The following is a 10,686-nucleotide window of genomic DNA, read 5'->3' on the forward strand; positions in this document are numbered from 1 at the left end:
CCAGCTGAGCTTCACCAATGCTAAGCAAAGGGAAAGGACCACTGCTCTTGACCATTTGCAATCACAAATAAATCCTCGTCATGAGGAGCAAAGCCACACAGCTGATCCTCCCTCTGATCTCAGTTTCTCACCTCTTCTCATGGACACCCTAAAAACTCAAGTGATTGGTCCTCCTGTACAGAGTTATTTGCCAATGTTTTCACTGGATTGGGGCACTCATGAGGTATTTACCAGTTAATCCCAGGTCTTGCTTCTATCCAAAGCAACTCCCTTGCATAACAAATTTCCCAAGTGTGCATATCAAATCCAGAACTCCATGGAGGGGAAGGCAGGCATGTTTCCACACTGATTTTTCCAGCTCCATCCACTACTACTTGCATTCCTGAACCTGCAATGTTTTGTCTCACAGACATCATCTGATTTTCCTTCACGATGAGGTTTAACTCAATTTCTTTTTTTTTTTTTCCTTTTGGTGCATTTTTCAGATTGGCAATTTTAGAATACACTCTTTTCTGCACTTCCCTGTGTTTAGAAAACTGGAAAGAAAGACCCAATATTGTCTGAGAACTCACACTGGATGAGAGATCTTCCTTTATGTCCGTAAATTCTATACAAGCTAGAAAGCATAAAACACTCCACAATCATTGGATTTTAAATGTGAAGAGAGGCTGCTTATTTTTTTGCATTTCACTGTAACAAGGTAAGTCTCTGTTGGTCAGTAAAGGTTTTTGCTCAGTTATCCTCAGCAATTAGCTCTGGTGAAACTCTTAACTACACAGAATAGCTTCTTGTCGAAATGCATATTTGGCATAACCCTGAATAACTTACTAAGCAGTTAGATTTTGCTCCTTTCCTAAATCTTTACTAAAGATTCCCCTTTCATGCTAAAGAGAAGGAAAAAAAAAAAACAAACACCAACCTGAGCAGCAGGTACAAGAAATGTACCTTCCCACTTCTATCATGGGAAATATTCACCTGGCTTTCTCATAGTATTTTATAACCAGACTCTTTCCTGAAGTTTTCTGTAAGTACCATGGTGAGAGGTATATTGATTTAGCTGAATGTGGCAGATCTTTTTCAAAAATGTAAATAACAAAACAACCCTTTTTTTTTGCTCATTTTTTCCTGTCCTCAATCCTGCAAACCCCAAGAATCACTTGAACATGAGTAAACAAGTTATCACTAACAAAACAGATGCGCTTTGAAGCCCTACTAACAGTATCACTTGGCTACAATTCACACACAGACTCCCCACCTGGGGCATCCCAACTCCCTTCTGTCCATCTGCTCCCCCCCAGCAGCCAGTCCTCATGCACCTACCACACAACAGGGAGTTGCTTAATTATACCGTGCCTTGGTTCTATGCAATGCAGGAAGCCTGCACCCCAGGGACAGGTACATGCATTATAACTTCTGAGACATATAAAAGGTGTAATAAATTCAGTGGCTGAGGCCCTTTTGAACTGACAGGATTTAAAGTTCAGAGCAGGGATGGGGACTCTCAACGTGTTCAATCTTCACAGCTTTTGAAAAATGCTAAAGGGTTTCTACCTGCAGACCCACAGGAGAGGTGTAGGAATAAGATGCATCTTGTCATTGATGCAATCCAGATCTATTTATCCCTACTTTCCATCTAAATAACCTCTAAAACTAGAAAAGATATTGCAATTTATTACAGTTTAACAAGATTGAAAAATCCTGATCTTTTCCAATATTTAATTGAAGTAGAACAAATTATGATGTTCACCCATTTTTCAGTGCTAATTTTCTGTTTCTCCCTTGCCCTCCCAAAACAGCAACAGAAATTATGTGTAAAAAACTGTTTGTTTGGGTTTTTTTTTAATTAGTTCTGGGCTGAGATCAAGTTTCTAAATGGAAGCAAATTTTCATTTCCAACTTATAACCTCAGAAAAACAGCTTATAATGGGAATGCTGACACAATTCTAAGTGGAGTGACATGAATGGCGCCAATATAATGTAGTCAAAACATGTGGGAAATAAAGTATTTTGTTTCAGAAGGATATGAAATTCCCAACTCAGAATAAAGTGTACGTCTGGTATTTACTGGATTCTACCAAACTTAACAACTTTGCAAAACGTACAAGTGCTTCAGGGAGTATAGGATTCAATCGCAATTCAAAACCGCTTCATCTTGGCCACATTTGAGACAAAGGGATTCACGGGCCACAGGGGATAGCTTCTTTCCTTCCGCCAGAAACTCAAGTGGGCTTTATCCCAAGCGAATAATGGTAATAGATAAAATAGGAGTTTAGCAAAAGATCTGCCTAGGAGAAGCGTTCATAAGCCCACATAAAATCCAAAATGTTATAAACCACTTAGAATGATAAACTACATCGTAACTACACAGCCTGGGAACCAAAACGATATACCAAAAAGGAAGAGGATGGGAGCTCATACATCTTTGAAAGTCAGCAGAGGTAGTTTCAATGCTGACATGAAGCAGAGCCTTAGATGAGATATTATCAGGTTATTCTTTATTTGTTGTTAAGCACTGATGCTGTATTCTGTTCTTTGCCAGAGAGCCCTTGTCCTAATGGATTTACAGTTGCAGGCCCTCAGCCATTTCTTCCAGCCAACTCTTAAGTCTTCTCAAACTCCTAATGTCAAGATGGATAAAGAGATCTGCCAACACAGTGATTGCATGATAGAGCACACCGGAGAAATGATACAGTGCTACAAATACAGAAAGAGTTAATTGCACTTCTACAAATCTCTTACTTTGGGAAATACAGAGAAAGGAAATGTTTAAGAATGATGTGAATGGGAAGAGATGGATTAGTGAAACAATGGATTAGTCCCCTCCTGAGGACAAGAAAACTGGCACAGAGTAGAGAACTGCAGAAGACACAGAGCTCTACCCAGCCTCTTCAATAAGACAGACACAGGAAGGAATAGCCATGAAAAGCAAAAGGAGCAAGAGGGGATGGAAACCAAGGTTTGTACAGGATAGGTAGCTATTGTGACCCCTGGGCAAAAAGAGCAAACAGAAATTAAGGAAAACCTAATGATTTGCATTTGTCAAAAAGAGTTGCCCCTTTGCTGTGCAGCTGAGGGCAGGTCTGATGAAAGGCAGAGGAGTATCAGTCCTGCCCTCAGCTGCAGGCCATACCCTTTGTGCTGACACAGGCATTCATCTGATGGGAGAGGGATCATCTTCCCTCAAAAGAAACTTACCTGCTGTTCCTGATGGGTTATTTTTCTGCCAGATTAGCCACTTGAAGTGCAATGGAGAGAGGAATGGGACAGTATCTTTTCTACATCAGAGAGCCAGTAAATTGGTTTAGCCCATTTCCCACCTAGGTGTAACCCTCATCTGCACACAAAAGCCCTTCAGCTTTGCTGGGGTTGGGGGGAGAGGTCCAGGATGCAAAACCACTTTTGCAGGCAGGAAGCTGCCTCCCTCACCTCTTTGATGGGTACATGCTTGAGTGCAAGCACAACTGAACGTCAAAGGTCTTATTATTAAATCTTGCTTTTTTAGCTTCTTTTCACAAGGTCTAAAATGTAGGAAATTATTAGGAAAAATTAACCCTGGTGTGCAGCTAGCAACATGGGTTTCACTGAGCAGTCACAAATACAAGAAGCTGCAGCCTCTTGGTATTAGCTACCAAGTTTCATGTCAGAAATCAACATCGCATCAGCACATTTTAAGCAGGAACGGCCAATTGGTTTCTCAGTTGTTAATATTTAAAATAATGCTGACATCTAGTGGCAGGCTGCACTCATACATGTCTGTGCAGGGCTCTCTGTCCAGCAAGATCTTTACCCTTTGGAATCAACAGGCTCACTTGGAAGCGTCATGGCCCTCCCAGTTGGGCACTGTTAAAACAAAGAAAATACATCCTAGTTCTACAGAGATCATAAATTCAATTTAAAGAGATGGGTGGGAAGAAAGGACAGGAAGAAGATATTATTCCCCTTTTGCTTCTCCTCTTGAAATTACCACTGAACAAAAGAAATTATATGCCAGATGATTAAAAGCTGATGGGGTCAAGACTGCAGCCAACTAGAGCTGAAGAAAACTAAAGCAGAGTCCAGACTTTCCCAAAAATCAGGTGCTTGGAAATGGTCATATTTGATGAGCTGGAGTGAGGCACAGTGAATACTGGCCCTACCCCAACGTCTCCTTGCTGTGAGCTAACAGCCCCCTCAAAGCACATAGCTGCTGGCTGGCTCTGCATTAGAGCACTGCTGCTCCTGCTCTTTCAAGGGGAAGACTTGCTAGGTTGAAGTGTCTTAAGTGGGCCATGTACAAAGGGAACACACCCAAAAGAAGCAGCCAGACCTCAAAAGGCCCCAAAGATAGTCAAAGATGAGCCTGAAACCCAGCTAGCACAAAGATTAACAATGTCTTATACTGTCTTATCTGGACAGTGAGCTTTCTGTTGAAAGACCTATAAGCTACAAATTAAATAAAGCTATGCAAAAGTAAGCCTATTCATAAGAAGTCCTGCAGAGACAACTTGTGTGGCTCCCTTTCTGCCTCCAGACTTCAGTTCTGCTCACTTTAAGCGCCATAAAATCGGAAAAACCTAAGTAGATACATCTCCAACAAGTTGATATAACTGTCCATACATCCCTCCCGCATTGCATTTGCCTCCTACTATGCCAAAAAGCAAGAACAGACCCTTGCTTATGCAGCACATTTAAATTTTCCGGTATAAGTTAAACATCAAGCCCTTAAAGATGAGACTGGAAAGCTTTGTATATATTCACATGCTAAACTGTGAGGTGGCTCCCTGTCTTCAGATATATGCAAAGCTGGTCGGAAATTTCTTAAAATGTTGATTGTTAGTAAAGCCTTTGATGATAGAAGAATGGAGACTGATCCTCCATCTTACCCGATGCAGGAGAAAATCAGATAATAGACTGATGAGAAAGTCATCTTCCTCAGGATGGAGAAAGAGTTGTGGCTCTTTCTAGTGACAACAGGCACATATTCATGTGGAAACAAGTTACTGGACTAGACATATAGTTTATACAGCTGCTCTTGCATTATTTTTTTTCACCAAGGATAGTTCAAAGAGACTATCACTGTATTATGCAACAGTGCCTTGCCTCATTTCAGAGCCGAGTTAGGTGAAGAAAAGCTGTTCTCCTTTTTCCAGGTGCCAAGGAGTGCTGGAGGGAACAAGGAACAAAGCAGACAGCAAAATCTCATAGGTGACCCAAGTGCATCCCAGGAGGTATGCCCACTGCCACAGAGAAGCTGACAGGGATGAAAGATAGTTTAGGGATATTACAAAAGGCAGGACCATGGCAAGGTCCTTCAGGAAAACCTGTTTGTAGCAGAAACTGAATTCTCAATCCATATCACAAAAAATACTATATTTAAGTACCAGAAGATATATGAGCAGAGCCCACCCCATCAGAGGATGAGCCATGAAGTCCACATACAGACAGCAGACAGCAAAATCTTCACAAATTTCGCAAATTTTCTTATACTTTACAGCAGTAAATGCTCATTGTTGTTTGAAATAGTGAAATCCTGAGACAACAGAGGCATTAGGTGGCTCATGTGGCCTGCACTGCTTTTCAACTCATTGCTCTGACAATGTTCCTATAGGCTAAAACTAAACTCTTAGCAGTACTAAACACATACTACTCTAAACATCTTGAACCATTATCTTGTTTTAACATATTGCTCAAAGTAGTCATATTGAGACTAAAATACATCTCCAAAACACTGGCCAATTAAGTCATCAAAGGGAATGACTTAAATTGACTTCCTGAGGGCTAAAGTCAACTGTTCTCTAATATTCCCAGTCCCACCATTAAAACAGTAAGAGGGTGTTAAGACAATGCTTTAATTTCAACTCTCATTACTTTGAAAACAATTACTCAAATCCCTGTTTCACTAAAGTCAAAGTATTGACTGAAGGTTCATGTGTCAAGAAGCAGTGGAAACATTCACTTCATTCCTAAATGCTGCAAGTGACTCCTCACTACTGGCAGTAGTAGCAGTAGAGCACTTAAGCAAGCTTTATTCGCAACTATTTGCTGTCATAACTCAATACTATCTCTGAGCTGACTTTACTCTTTATACAGTACAGTCCTCTATAAAACAAGGAGCAGGCTGACTCTAAAAGACCAAGAAAATATCATGGAGATTTAGAAACACTTTGAGGATTCCAACCCAACAGCTCAGCATTGTTATAAGTCACAAACATGCAGATTTTCAGTAGTTCTACAACAAATACTTGCAGTGACCTTTCTAGTCTACAACATGCAAGAAATCTGAGTGCAGATTGAGCACTTAGTAGCTGTTGCAGCTGATTTATTAAGAGAAGTCATTGCTATGGAGATAATTAAAAAGGTTTTATTAATGATTAAATTATCAAATGATTGAATGGGAATTAAATGGTGGTTAAGCAACTACTGAATTGTAATTTAACAGTGATTTGGCAATTATTTACAGGATGATTTAAACAGTAATTTAGGCAGTGGTCAAACACTGCTACTTACTACACTTCTGATAATTAAGCTATAGCTGGATATATACAAATGTTGATAGCATACAATATACTTTGAGATGAATGTAAGCAAAATGCCACTTACCTTGCTGTAGGTGCTTGGCTGAAGAGTTTCTCAGTCTCCATTGACAGACATCCATGCCCTTGGGCACTCTGCTGTACAGGAGAGTTCGATGAGCCTGGGGAAGCTACTGGTATTTATAGCATGAAGCCATGGACTTGCAGTCAAACCCTCCTTGGTGCTTGTGCTCCTACCTCCTGATGCGTATGGACTCCTTGGTCCCTGAGAGGATGCGTCCTCGCAGGGTTCTCATGGTTTGCACAACAGGTCTGGTGTAGGTCAGGCCTGCTTGACTGTGATGTCTGAACCAGAGCGCTGCTCACTCATCCATGGGGCTTTAGTCACAGTACCACTTGTAAACTCACCGGTGCATGCATACGCTGCACTAACCTCTACTGAATCATTACTGAAGTATTGTTGCCAGCTATTTACACAGAGGTTTGGCTGAATATTTGTAACAGAAAATGTAATACTTACTAAAAAGTAATTATTGAGATTTGCGCAGGAAAAAATATACACACTGTTGAAGATTGACCAACAAATTGTCAAACTGTTTTATAGGGTTTCAGTTCAGATCTGGTATACTTTTAATGTGAAAAGCAAGCAATATGGGTTATTTTATTCCACTTCTTTACACCTTTCATACATGTTGCATTCAAAAGATCTGTAATGAAAAATATGCCTGGTAACAGGACAGTATTTCCTTACCTTGCACCAGGCCTCCCATCCTAAGCACTGCAGCCATCGATGATGCCTACAGAAGTGCATTAGCAATGACTCAAGCAGGAACATAACCAGATGCAAAACAGAACTGAAAATTACCTAAACTGTATGTCAATTTCAGATTTACGGATTTTTGACTATGTGCTCATCTCAAGTTTCTTGGAGACAAAACGACGCAAAATCAAATCTTCCATTAATAAAGCTAAGTATCCATCCAAATCTGATTCCAGTAGAATACACCAAGAATGCTAAAAAAAAAAAAAAAAAGTCAGTTGTGCTCTTCAATAACATGGCAGACTGCTGATGCCAAAGTTCCAAGGCAATACTGACCTAAAGCAGATCAAACTCATTGCCCAAAGCACAGAGGAGCCCCTTTGTTCCAGAACTGCCACATAATAAGTCAACAGGTCTCTTCCTTCACCTTCCATCTGTGGAAGGCTCCGAAGTTCTCGCAAAGCTTCACAGAAATTTACCTATTCAGTTAAAATGAATGCTTTCATGCATCAAAACCATAAATAAACCACTTAAAAACTATATATTGGTATAGATACAGTTAGCTTTAAAAGTTCTCTGGTGCCAAGCACAGTGTTTATCTAGGCAGATTTCTAAAAAAAAAACAACAAACAAACATTGCTATAACATTTACCAAAATATTACATAAAAAAGGATATGCCTGGCGAACCTGCATTTGAATAGCAGTTCTGTGTTTTTTAACAGTCTGGAGTTTAGTGTTTGCTTTCAAAGTGAGAAAAATACTGTTTCTAGAATATGTCCTGAAAAAGTTCAGAAAACAACTCACTTCAGCTGCACTTTTCCTTCTCTTCACTTTTTCATGTGGCACATTGCAAGCTTGCAATTCTGTAGTGTTAACAGGCAGCTCTCTCTTTTCAAGTCATTCAGACTAAAGAGCAAACAGACTCAGGCAGATAACAACCTAGGAATCTAACAAAATCTAGTAAGAAATGCAGCCATGCATAATCTTTGCAAGTTCATTTTCAAAAGCTGCAACTGGACCATGTTAAAAAGGGAGTTGCAAAACTCCTTAATGATCAGAGACAAAAAAAAAATCATTTTGATTTCCTGCAAAACAGTACCATAAAATTAAAATACCAAGGCATGAACTAATTTATAGGAGGTACCAAGAAAATGCCTAGGTAACAGGTTACAAAAACCTGACCCCAAACCCCACAATGTTTGTTCAAAAATGTTTTAACAAGTAAGCCACAAACATTTTCCACAGGTTACTACAAAATGTTTTGATGGATGAAAGGCACATTATTACGGAATAGTTGCATAACAGATGGTGAATGGAAACAGGGAAACGATACACACTTTCCCTACACAGAGGAGTGACTCAAGAGTGATTAGCTCTCCCACTACTGAAACAGGCCTACAACATACACCAAAAAATCTCTCTAGAAAAAAAAAGGAGGGTGAAAAGTATTGTATATGTAGGGACAAGCATACTGCAAATTAACGCTGTCCAAATTTTTCTTTGAATAGACAGGAGCATTTACGATTTCATCAGAATGCTGTTCATGTCCTACACGGCACTGTAGGAACTTTTCAGGCTCCCCAGGCAACTGTCTTTTCTTTCCATTACCAAACAATCGCAACTACAAATACCACTGTTTATGGCAAGCAGAAATCCAGGTGAAAACTCTTTTCATTTTAACCTGAGAATAGTCTCATTGCAGCTATTTTCTGAGTTGTTAATAATTCACTTCAGGGGAAAAAGCATTTCACCAGTTCTTTCATTGCAGACAATAATCCAAGCTAGTATGAGGAAAATTATTTCCTTTGGGAAGTATCATGTCGGCTGGAGTAACCCAACTCTTTTAAGTATATTTTATCACAATGCCGAAAAAAAACCCAATATATATATAAAACCACTACCATTAATTAGCCAGTGTTAGCAACAGCAGCTTCATCTGCCAACTACAATCAGGATCCAATTCCTCATACTCTAGTAACATGAATGCAGCTAGAGATTCTTGTGTTCCAAGGAATGGAAGGATATTTCCAGTCAGAATACAAATAGCAGAGAAAATGCAAAGGCAGCTGCAGATATCAGTAAGAGATGGCAAATGAAAAGCAGACTTAACAGCAGAGCCCTGCAGAGCCATTTCAGGTTGAGATAGCTGGCAAAACGCTTCAAAGATTACATAAAAATCAACACCACAAACACACAGCGAAGTTTTATTGCTACATACCACCTAACTTCAAATTTCAAACAGTTAATTGTTAGGGTCACATCTTAGGCCTCAAGTTTGTTGTCAATATGCAGTGTCATTCACCTCTCCCTGAGATATACTGTGTGTTGACTCAGCGAACAGCCCAACTTCGGAGTCTTTCTAGTCTTAAAATGTCATGGGCTTTGTTTTCAACGGCATGAAAATTATTCTGACACTTTAGCCCATTAGCAAAAGTATGAATCATTTAAACTCTTCAGGTGTGAAGGAGATCTTAAGATAACACACAAGTAACAGGGTTATGTAGGAATCTTACCATTTCTTTACTTCAGAAGTTTTTTATCTCATTAACTTCTGTGAATTGGTAACAGAAGACTACTAGGCACAGTAGCTGTGTCAGTGACAGTAGATAATGGTCCGTGGTGAAACACACAAAACCAGAAAAGTACTGTTACGCATGGGTTATGAGAACATAACCTTGAAAATAGCTGAGTTAACACCGCTGTTAGCAAAAGGGAGTCTTATACCAGTTGCAAGACACACGAGGTAATGGTCCGTTGGTGGCTCCTTCCTAAAAATCCCCTAAAAGTCCTGCAGTCAGCTTTGGAAATCCCTGAATAGAGACCCTTTTGTAATAGCTGCGCAGTTGCAGCAAACAGCCATAACTGGCCACTCCTTCTGGTGTAGGCTGGCCCCCTACGTTGGAGTAAGTATGCATTTTTGCTAGCATAAAAGCCCAAGCCTCATGCAATGTGTGGAGGCAGAACCTCCTACCACCCAGGCCAATGCTGCCTCTGCGGGGATGCCTGCTAAGGTTGAGCCTGCCACCTCGCACACCGCAATGCGATGATGTCTCTCAGAGCTGGTTTCCTCACTGGCATCACATGGTCTTTGGGGTTAAGAAAAGCACTCACCAAAAATATCCATCACAGTTTCTTTTACCCTTTGCTGGCTCTTCCTCCCTCTCTTTTCCTGTAGTAATAAACTAGTTGGGGTTTTTTATCCACTGTGTCTCTTCTCTCTCTCAACCTGGAATCCTTGAACTCTGGAAGAGTGGCCAAGGAGGTATAAACTTTATTTCTTACTTAGCCTTACCAAATACACCTAGAGATTTCCAAGAACAGCCTGTTCATTCCACCAATTTTTGCAGTTTTTACTGAGATGAGGCACAAAATCACAAAATTAAATAGAAACCTTTGTAAATAAGTAGAATCAG

This window comes from Pezoporus flaviventris, unplaced genomic scaffold (assembly GCF_033815535.1).
Source record: "Pezoporus flaviventris isolate CSIRO_AGI_PZ_B2104156 unplaced genomic scaffold, CSIRO_AGI_Pfla_v1 ptg000057l, whole genome shotgun sequence".
NCBI classification, from domain to species: domain Eukaryota; kingdom Metazoa; phylum Chordata; class Aves; order Psittaciformes; family Psittacidae; genus Pezoporus; species Pezoporus flaviventris.